This window comes from Podarcis liolepis (assembly GCF_965112155.1).
Source record: "Podarcis liolepis genome assembly, chromosome: 10".
Lineage (NCBI taxonomy): Eukaryota > Metazoa > Chordata > Lepidosauria > Squamata > Lacertidae > Podarcis > Podarcis liolepis.
The window spans coordinates 3627275-3634958 of record NC_139562.1 but is presented as its reverse complement, the minus strand read 5'-3'; the positions used below and the strand labels follow the sequence as shown (position 1 = coordinate 3634958).

At 46.5% G+C, this 7684-nt stretch overlaps 1 protein-coding gene across 1 annotated transcript in view; it reads left to right on the top strand.

The window, feature by feature from the left end:
* The window catches only part of LOC310686799 (uncharacterized protein), an 87008-nt gene that overhangs the window by 52505 nt on the left and 26819 nt on the right, over nucleotides 1-7684 (top strand). The window lies entirely within an intron of this gene.

The window sequence follows — 7684 nt, the reverse complement described above, 5'->3', positions numbered from 1 at the left end:
AAGTGACTGACAAGTTGAGATTCTTCCCAAAGGACCCATTTTCATGGTAGACAGTGCTTGTGACTGGAGGCTCTACATACAAGGTGTGCCTATACAGGCCAAAGACTGCCAGTATTAGCACAGGTGAGGTGTGTGACCCTCCCCTCAATTTACAGACTGTATGTGAATGAGAGTTTGTGGGTGGGATTACCGTTTATGGCATCCCTGTGATTTTCTCCACCCATAACATTTCATGAACTGATATTGCAGTACGAATTCCAAAATATCTGCAAAAAAATCACAATATAATAAGAATGATGGTAGTATTTCTACCCTGCCTAACTGGCTGGGTTTCACCAGCCACTCTGGGCAAATTACAGTACATATAAAATACAGTAAAACATCAGATATTAAAAACATCCTGATACAGGGCTGCCTTCAGCTGTCTTCTAAATGTCAGATAGTTGCCCATTTCCTTTCCCTTCTCAATGGGGGTGGGGGGGTGAACCAGCAGAAGACCCTCGAAGGAGGACCTCAGTGTACAGACTGAGCGATGGGGGTGGAGACGCTCCTTCAGGTCTACAGAGAGTGAGGCTGTAGGGCTTTAGGTCAATGATCTTCCATAATGATTTCCAGAGCAAGTCCGACATACAATTAGCAGAGTAAGAAAAAAAGCTCAGAGACAGCAAAAAATTCCTTCAGCAAATAAATTTGTGACAGAAGGCATAACAGGAATCTATGCCTGAAAAATGCAACCACAGCAATTTAAAGGTGAGCACCAACAATGTGAATTGTCCTCAGAAATGTACTGGGAGTCAATGAAGATCCTTTCAGACTGGTGTTATGTTGTCTCAGTAGCTGCTCCCATTCTGTTGTCTAGCTGCCACATTCTGGATTAGTTGCAGTTTACGAGTCACCTTCAAAGATCGCCCCATGTATCACATGGCAGTCCAAGCGGGAGATCACCAGAGCATGCACCATTCTGGGGAGACAGTCTCCAGGCATGTAGGGTCTCAACCAGCATACCAGATGGAGCTGGCAGACAACTGCCCTGGACACAAAATTGACCTGCGCCTCCATGGACAGCTGTGAGTCCAAAATGACCCCCAGGTTGTGCACCTGGTCCTTTTGGGGCACAGTTACCTCCATCAGGTCTAGGGAGTCTTCCACATCTGCCTGCCCCCTTTCCCCCTGGGACAGTATTTCTGTCTTGTCAAGATTCAACCTCAGTCTGATAACCGCCATCCATCCTTCAACTGCCTCCAGAAACTCACACAGGACCTTCACTGGTTCCAATTTAAAAGAGAGGAAGAGCTGGCTATCATCCACATACTGGGGAACACGCAGCCCAAACCCCCTGATGATCTCTCCCAGTGACTTTGTATAGATATTAAAAAGCATGGGGGAGAGGACGGAGCCCTCAGGAACCCCACAAGTGAGAGCCCAGGGGTCTGAACACTCATCCCCCAACACCACTTTCTGGACATGGCCCAGGAGGAAGGAGGGGAACCACTGCACAGCTGTGCCCCTAGCTCCCCTAGAGGGTCCAGTAGGACACCATGGCCAAAGATCTCCAAAGCCGCTGAGAGATCCAGCAGAACCAGGAAAGAGCTTTTTTCCCCTTGGTCTCTAGCCCATCGGAGATCATCAAGCAGCGCAACCAGGGCAGTTTCCGTCCCATGATGAGGCCTGAATCCGAATTGGAAGGATCATGGTGGCAGAAGCTTTCCTGGTCCTGCCCCTCCGAAAGCTCCAGGCCCAAGACTTTCATTAGCTTTCAAGGGGCCATCGGAGATGCTGGAAGGAGGTGTGCAGGACACCATCCAACCGTCTTAGAGAGTCCATTCTGGATTTGTGTAGGTTTCCCCCCATAGCCTTCTCTTCTCCTGAAGATAACTCACAAGACAGTGAAGGTTTAGGATCAGAGTTTTCCTTCTCGATGGGCTTCCTTCCCCGGCTGACAATCACATCAGCCCTTCACTTTCCTCTGCAGCATGGGCGGAATCTGCCTTTTTGACTGTGGGATTCACTGTTGTTCTCCTCCTCTCCATCCACCAGGGTCTGTCTTCACCTGCAGCAGAATTCCCCAACCCACCAAGAATTTGAGACCCAGCAGATATCCTTACCCGGTTTAGCCAGCCCGTTGAAACCGTTGCTTGGATCGCTGCCTCTGTTGCATGCTGACAGCTTCTGGAAGCCACAGGTGAGAGCTGAGTGCAGGGTGGGGACCAATGGTGGAAAAATTACCCCACAAGGTGGACTACATGTCGCCCACCAAAGGTACTACCGCTCCCCTAACACCCCAAGCCATCCTATAATTATGATATTTAAGACAGATCAGGAATAAATTTATTTCTCAAGAAATAACATAACTTCAGGCTGTTAATGAATCAGTACTACATATTCAAGGATGAAGTTTCCATTAAGTACAGTTATCTATTTGCCTTTAGTATTCAGATTTGTAAGTGTCATTTTAGGATAGTCCTGATTCAGGAGACAGGAAAAGATCAGGCTGCACCTCATTATTATAAGGAGCAATGGGGGTGGGTTTCTCCCTCTGGGATTCCCATGCGTCAGCTGCTTTCCGTCTGCTTCTCCTTCTCTTTCCATGCAATGCAAGGCATCTAGACGGAGGTCCATCTCCAAGAACAGGAGCTTCCCTGAGCACCCATTCAGCTGACCCGAAGCACCAAGACTTGTCACTAGTTCTCTGACTAACCCAGACCACAGTCCCTGGAAAAGGCATAGACCTAGGTCTCACATAATAGTCCATATGGACCTCCTGAGGCCAATGGGACTGTGCAGGTGATTCATTAAGAGACAGAGGTGGATGGAGGATTATGTTGCAGAGGATGGGAAATGTCCAAAGGAACGATGGACCAGAGAAAGAGAGGGCCTTTTCATGGAAAGAGAGCAGCTGCCTTTCCTGGTGAGGAAACAATTGGTTTGAAAAGTCTGCATTCCAATATCATGCTGCTGATTGAGGATTATGAAAGGTTGCTGATGCATTACTATCATTTGATGACATTGCATTTTCATTTCCTAAAAATTTGGAACAAGGGTAGGATGCGGGGAAATGTAGGATATGTTGAAATATGAGGTGGTGCTAATGGCATCTGATGTGCTCTCTTTTCCTTTGTTCTCTTCCTTGAAACCCAAACAGGATTTCCTTTCCTCCCACTCTGAAGAAGGTGAAGGAGAAGACAGTCACAACTTCAGGGGATCGGGCACCTTCAGTTTAATTAGGAAGAGAAATTAAAATGTGTCAAATGTGGGATATGCTTCACTGAATGAGCATACATAGCTCACATCAACGACCTCCAACAGGAAAAACCATTTAAATGTATGGAGTGTGGAAAGAGCTTCAGTTTCAATGGAAGCCTTAGAACACATAAACGGACTCACACGGGTGAAAAACCTTTTAAATGTATGGAGTGCGGAAAAAGCTTTAGTGAAAATGGAAAACTTAGAATACATCAACGGACTCACTCAGGGGAGAAACCATATAAATGTATGGCGTGCGGAAAGAGCTTCCGTCAGAGTGGACACCTTAAACAGCACAAACGGACTCACACAGGGGAGAAACCATATAAATGTATGGAGTGCGGAAAGAGCTTCCGTCAGAGTGGAGAGCTTAAAAAGCACAAACGGACTCACACGGGTGAAAAACCTTTTAAATGCATAGAGTGTGGAAAGAGCTTCAGTCAGAGTGGACACTTCAATATTCATCTACAAACTCACACAGGGGAGAAACCATGTAAATGTATGGAGTGTGGAAAGAGCTTCAGTAAGAATGGAGACCTTAGAATACATCAACGGACCCACACAGGGGAGAAACCATATAAATGTATGGAGTGCGGAAAGAGCTTCAGTCAGAGTGGACACTTCAATATTCATCTTCATACTCACACAGGGGAGAAACCATATAAATGTACGGAGTGCGGAAAGAGCTTCAGTCAGAATGGAGACCTTAGATGTCATCAATGGACTCACACAGGGGAGAAACCATATAAATGTATGGAGTGCGGAAAGAGCTTTAGTAAAAATGGAAGGCTTAAAACACATCAACGGACTCACACAGGGGGAAGACCATATAAATGTATGCAGTGCGGAAAGAGCTTTACTGATAATGGAAGGCTTAGAGCACATCAATGGACTCACACAGCGGAAAAACCATTTAAATGTATGGAGTGCGGAAAGAGCTTCAGTAAGAATGGCGTCCTTAGAAGACATCAACGGACTCACACGGGTGAAAAACCTTTTAAATGCATAGAGTGTGGAAAGAGCTTCAGTCAGAGTGAACACCTTAAATTACACCAGCGGACTCATACAGGTGAAAAACCATATGAATGCATGGAGTGTGGAAAGAGCTTTAATTCCAATTCATCCCTTAGAACACATCAACGGACTCACACAGGGGAGAAACGATATAAATGTATGGAGTGCGAAAAGAGCTTCAGTCAGAGTGGATACCTTAAATTACACCAGCGGACTCATACAGGTGAAAAACGATATGAATGCATGGAGTGTGGAAAGTGCTTCAGTGAGAATGGAAGCCTTAGAACACATCAACGGACTCACACAGGGGAGAAACCATTTAAATGTATGGAGTGCGGAAAGAGCTTCAGTCAGAGTGGACTCCTCAGTATTCACCTACGGACTCACACAGGTGAGAAACCATTTAAATGTATGGAGTGCGGTAAGAGCTTTCATCATAATGGAAGCTTTAGAAATCATCAACGGACTCACACAGCGGAGAAACCATTTGAATGCCTGGAATGTGGAAAGATCTTCAGTCAGAGTGGACACCTCAATATACATCAACGGACTCACACAGGGGAGAAACCATATAAATGTATGGAGTGTGGAAAGAGCTTCAGTTTAAATGGAAACCTTAAATTACACCAGAGGACTCATACAGGTGAAAAACCATATGAATGCATGGAGTGTGGAAAGAGCTTTAATTACAATGCATCCCTTAGAACACATCAACGGACTCACACAGGGGAGAAACCATTTAAATGTATGGAGTGTGGAAAGAGCTTCAGTCAGAGTGGACACCTCAATATACATCAACGGACTCACACAGGGGAGAAACCATATAAATGTATGGAGTGTGGAAAGAGCTTCAGTAAGAATGGAGACCTTAAATTACACCAGCGGACTCATACAGGTGAAAAACCATATGAATGCATGGAGTGTGGAAAGAGCTTTAATTTCAACGCATCCCTTAGAACACATCAACGGACTCACACAGGGGAGAAACCATTTAAATGTATGGAGTGCGGAAAGAGCTTCAGTCAGAGTGGACACCTCAGTATTCATCTACGGACTCACACAGGGGAGAAACCATTTAAATGTATGGAGTGTGGAAAGAGCTTTCTTCATAATGGAAGCCTTAGAAGACATCAATGGACTCACACAGGGGAGCAACCATTTGAATGCCTGGAGTGTGGGAAGAGCTTCAGTCAAAGTGGAAATCTTAGGAAACATCAGCAGACACACATGGGATAAACCATTTTAATCTATGGCGTGTGGAAGGAGCTTCAGTCAGAGTGTAACCCTTTAATTTACGCCAACAAACGCACCCAAGAGACAAACCATACAAATTTCAGGAAAGGAAATAAAGGTTCAGTCCTAGGGGAGGTCCTACATTTTCCTGCTTGGCAGGGGGTTGGACTCGATGGCCCTTGTGGTCTATTCCAGCTCTGTGAGTCTATGATCAACAGACTCATGGACAAGAAGAACTTTAAGAGTTGAAACCCGACAAACCATCAACAAACTCAAAGCGGAGAAGCAGTTTAAATGGAAGGATTACAGAAAGTGCTTTAGTTATAATGGAGTGTTTAAGAAACATCAAGGGAGTCTCAGACGGGAGAACCCATTTAGATGTATGGAGTGCGGGACATGTTCCTCTCAGAGTCCCCCTCTTCTTCACAGCAATGAACTCAGAGGAGATCCGGCTTCAGGGCCCAGCTGAGTGTTGCCATTATCTTGAACTGGGTAACTCCTGTCTAATCTGCTCTGTGTCTGTGTCTCTCCCTGCTTCTGAGACCACTGGAAACGAGGGGGGCCGTTTCTCCCCCTCCATCTCTTCTTCTGAGGAAAGCTGATCTCCTTGAGAATGGATTCCCCAATATTCGGCTTCAGACCATTCCCTGACAAAACACATTGCCCTGTGTCGTTCCAGCCTCTTGCCTCCCTTGCTCCCTTCTGCTGGTACGTGTACCTGTGTGCTGTATTTCTTTAAATGAAGGTAATGTCTCACAATAGTGAGAATAATTTTAGATATAAAGTACCTTTTGACAGGGACGCGGGTGGCACTGTGGGTTAAAACATAGGCCCGTGGTTTGAATCCCCGTGACAGGGTGATCTCTGATTACTCGGTCCTTGCTCCTGCTAACCTAGCAGTTCAAAAGCATGTCAAAGTGCAAGTAGATAAATAGGTACCACTCAGGTGGGAAGGTAAACGGTGTTTCCGTGTGCTGTTCTGGTTCACCAGAAGGGGCTTAGTCATGCTGGCCACATGACCCCGAAGCTGTACGCCGGCTCCCTCAGCCAGCAAAGCGAGATGAGCGCCGCAACCCCAGAGTTGGTCACGACTGGACCTAATGGTCAGGGGTCCCTTTACCTTTAGCTTACCTTTTGATAGAGAAGGGGAGAGGGTGAATATGGATTGCTGGTGGTGGGTGAGGATTAGGGCTGGGCGATATATTGATATCTTATCCAATGCTGGTTTCTAGACCATATCCCGATAACCTTTGAAAAACAATTGATATGTCAATACACTGCGAATCGCAGTGTGTATTTTGGGATGTGCCTGGAAGCAGCCGGCAGAAAGCTTTGCTTCGTGAAGTCCCTGCAGATGCTGAGTTGCTGACTTCTCTCCCAGACGACAGGAATCGAAACACACACATCCATTGCCCTGTGTCCTTCCAGCCTCTTTCCTCCCTTGCTCCCTTCTGCCGGATTGTGTGCCTGACTATCCTGTGTGCTGTATTTTTTTTCTGCTGAAACTGGATTTGCTCTCAGGAGCAAAGTTTTGTGCCTCACTGGGGACCCAGTGAGAACTGTATGCTTTGAAAGCTCAGTAAACTATTACTGAAGAAGTCCTGCTGCCTCTATGTGTGTTTTTGTCCTCAGCGTGGGAATTGCTCTACACGTGGCCCCTACCCTGCTGATACTTGGCTCGTGCCCTGGAGTTGCTCTACTCAAGCATGCAAGACGGGTCCATCTGTGTGTGACTGGTTTTTGCACCAAACTCTCTCACCCCCACCACCGCATGATCTCCAAACACTGCTTCTTCACCAGAACTTCATCCCTGCCCCCTGCACATTCTGAAGAAAACTTAAAATAATGTAATTTATTGGGAGATAGTCCCCCAAGCCTTATTGCAAGAGGGAGAATGAGGAGCTGCAGGTACCCAACAGAACATTAAAAATACAGAGATTGAGGTCAACAGACAGTGAAGCAAAGTCTACTCCAAGGGAAGCCCTTCAGCTTCCAGCCTGTCCCCTCCCACAAGGGCTGAAGGAGACTTGCCATTTGGGGATGGCAGAGCTGAATGGAAGCGGGCGAGGAAGCCCCACTATCACTCCTGCCAGAGGAATAGGGTGACTCACCCCTATACTCAAAGCTGATTGACAGGAAGGAATTCCTCCCCACCCTTGTCACATGCAGCTGGGCTCACTTGCCAGAGCCACCT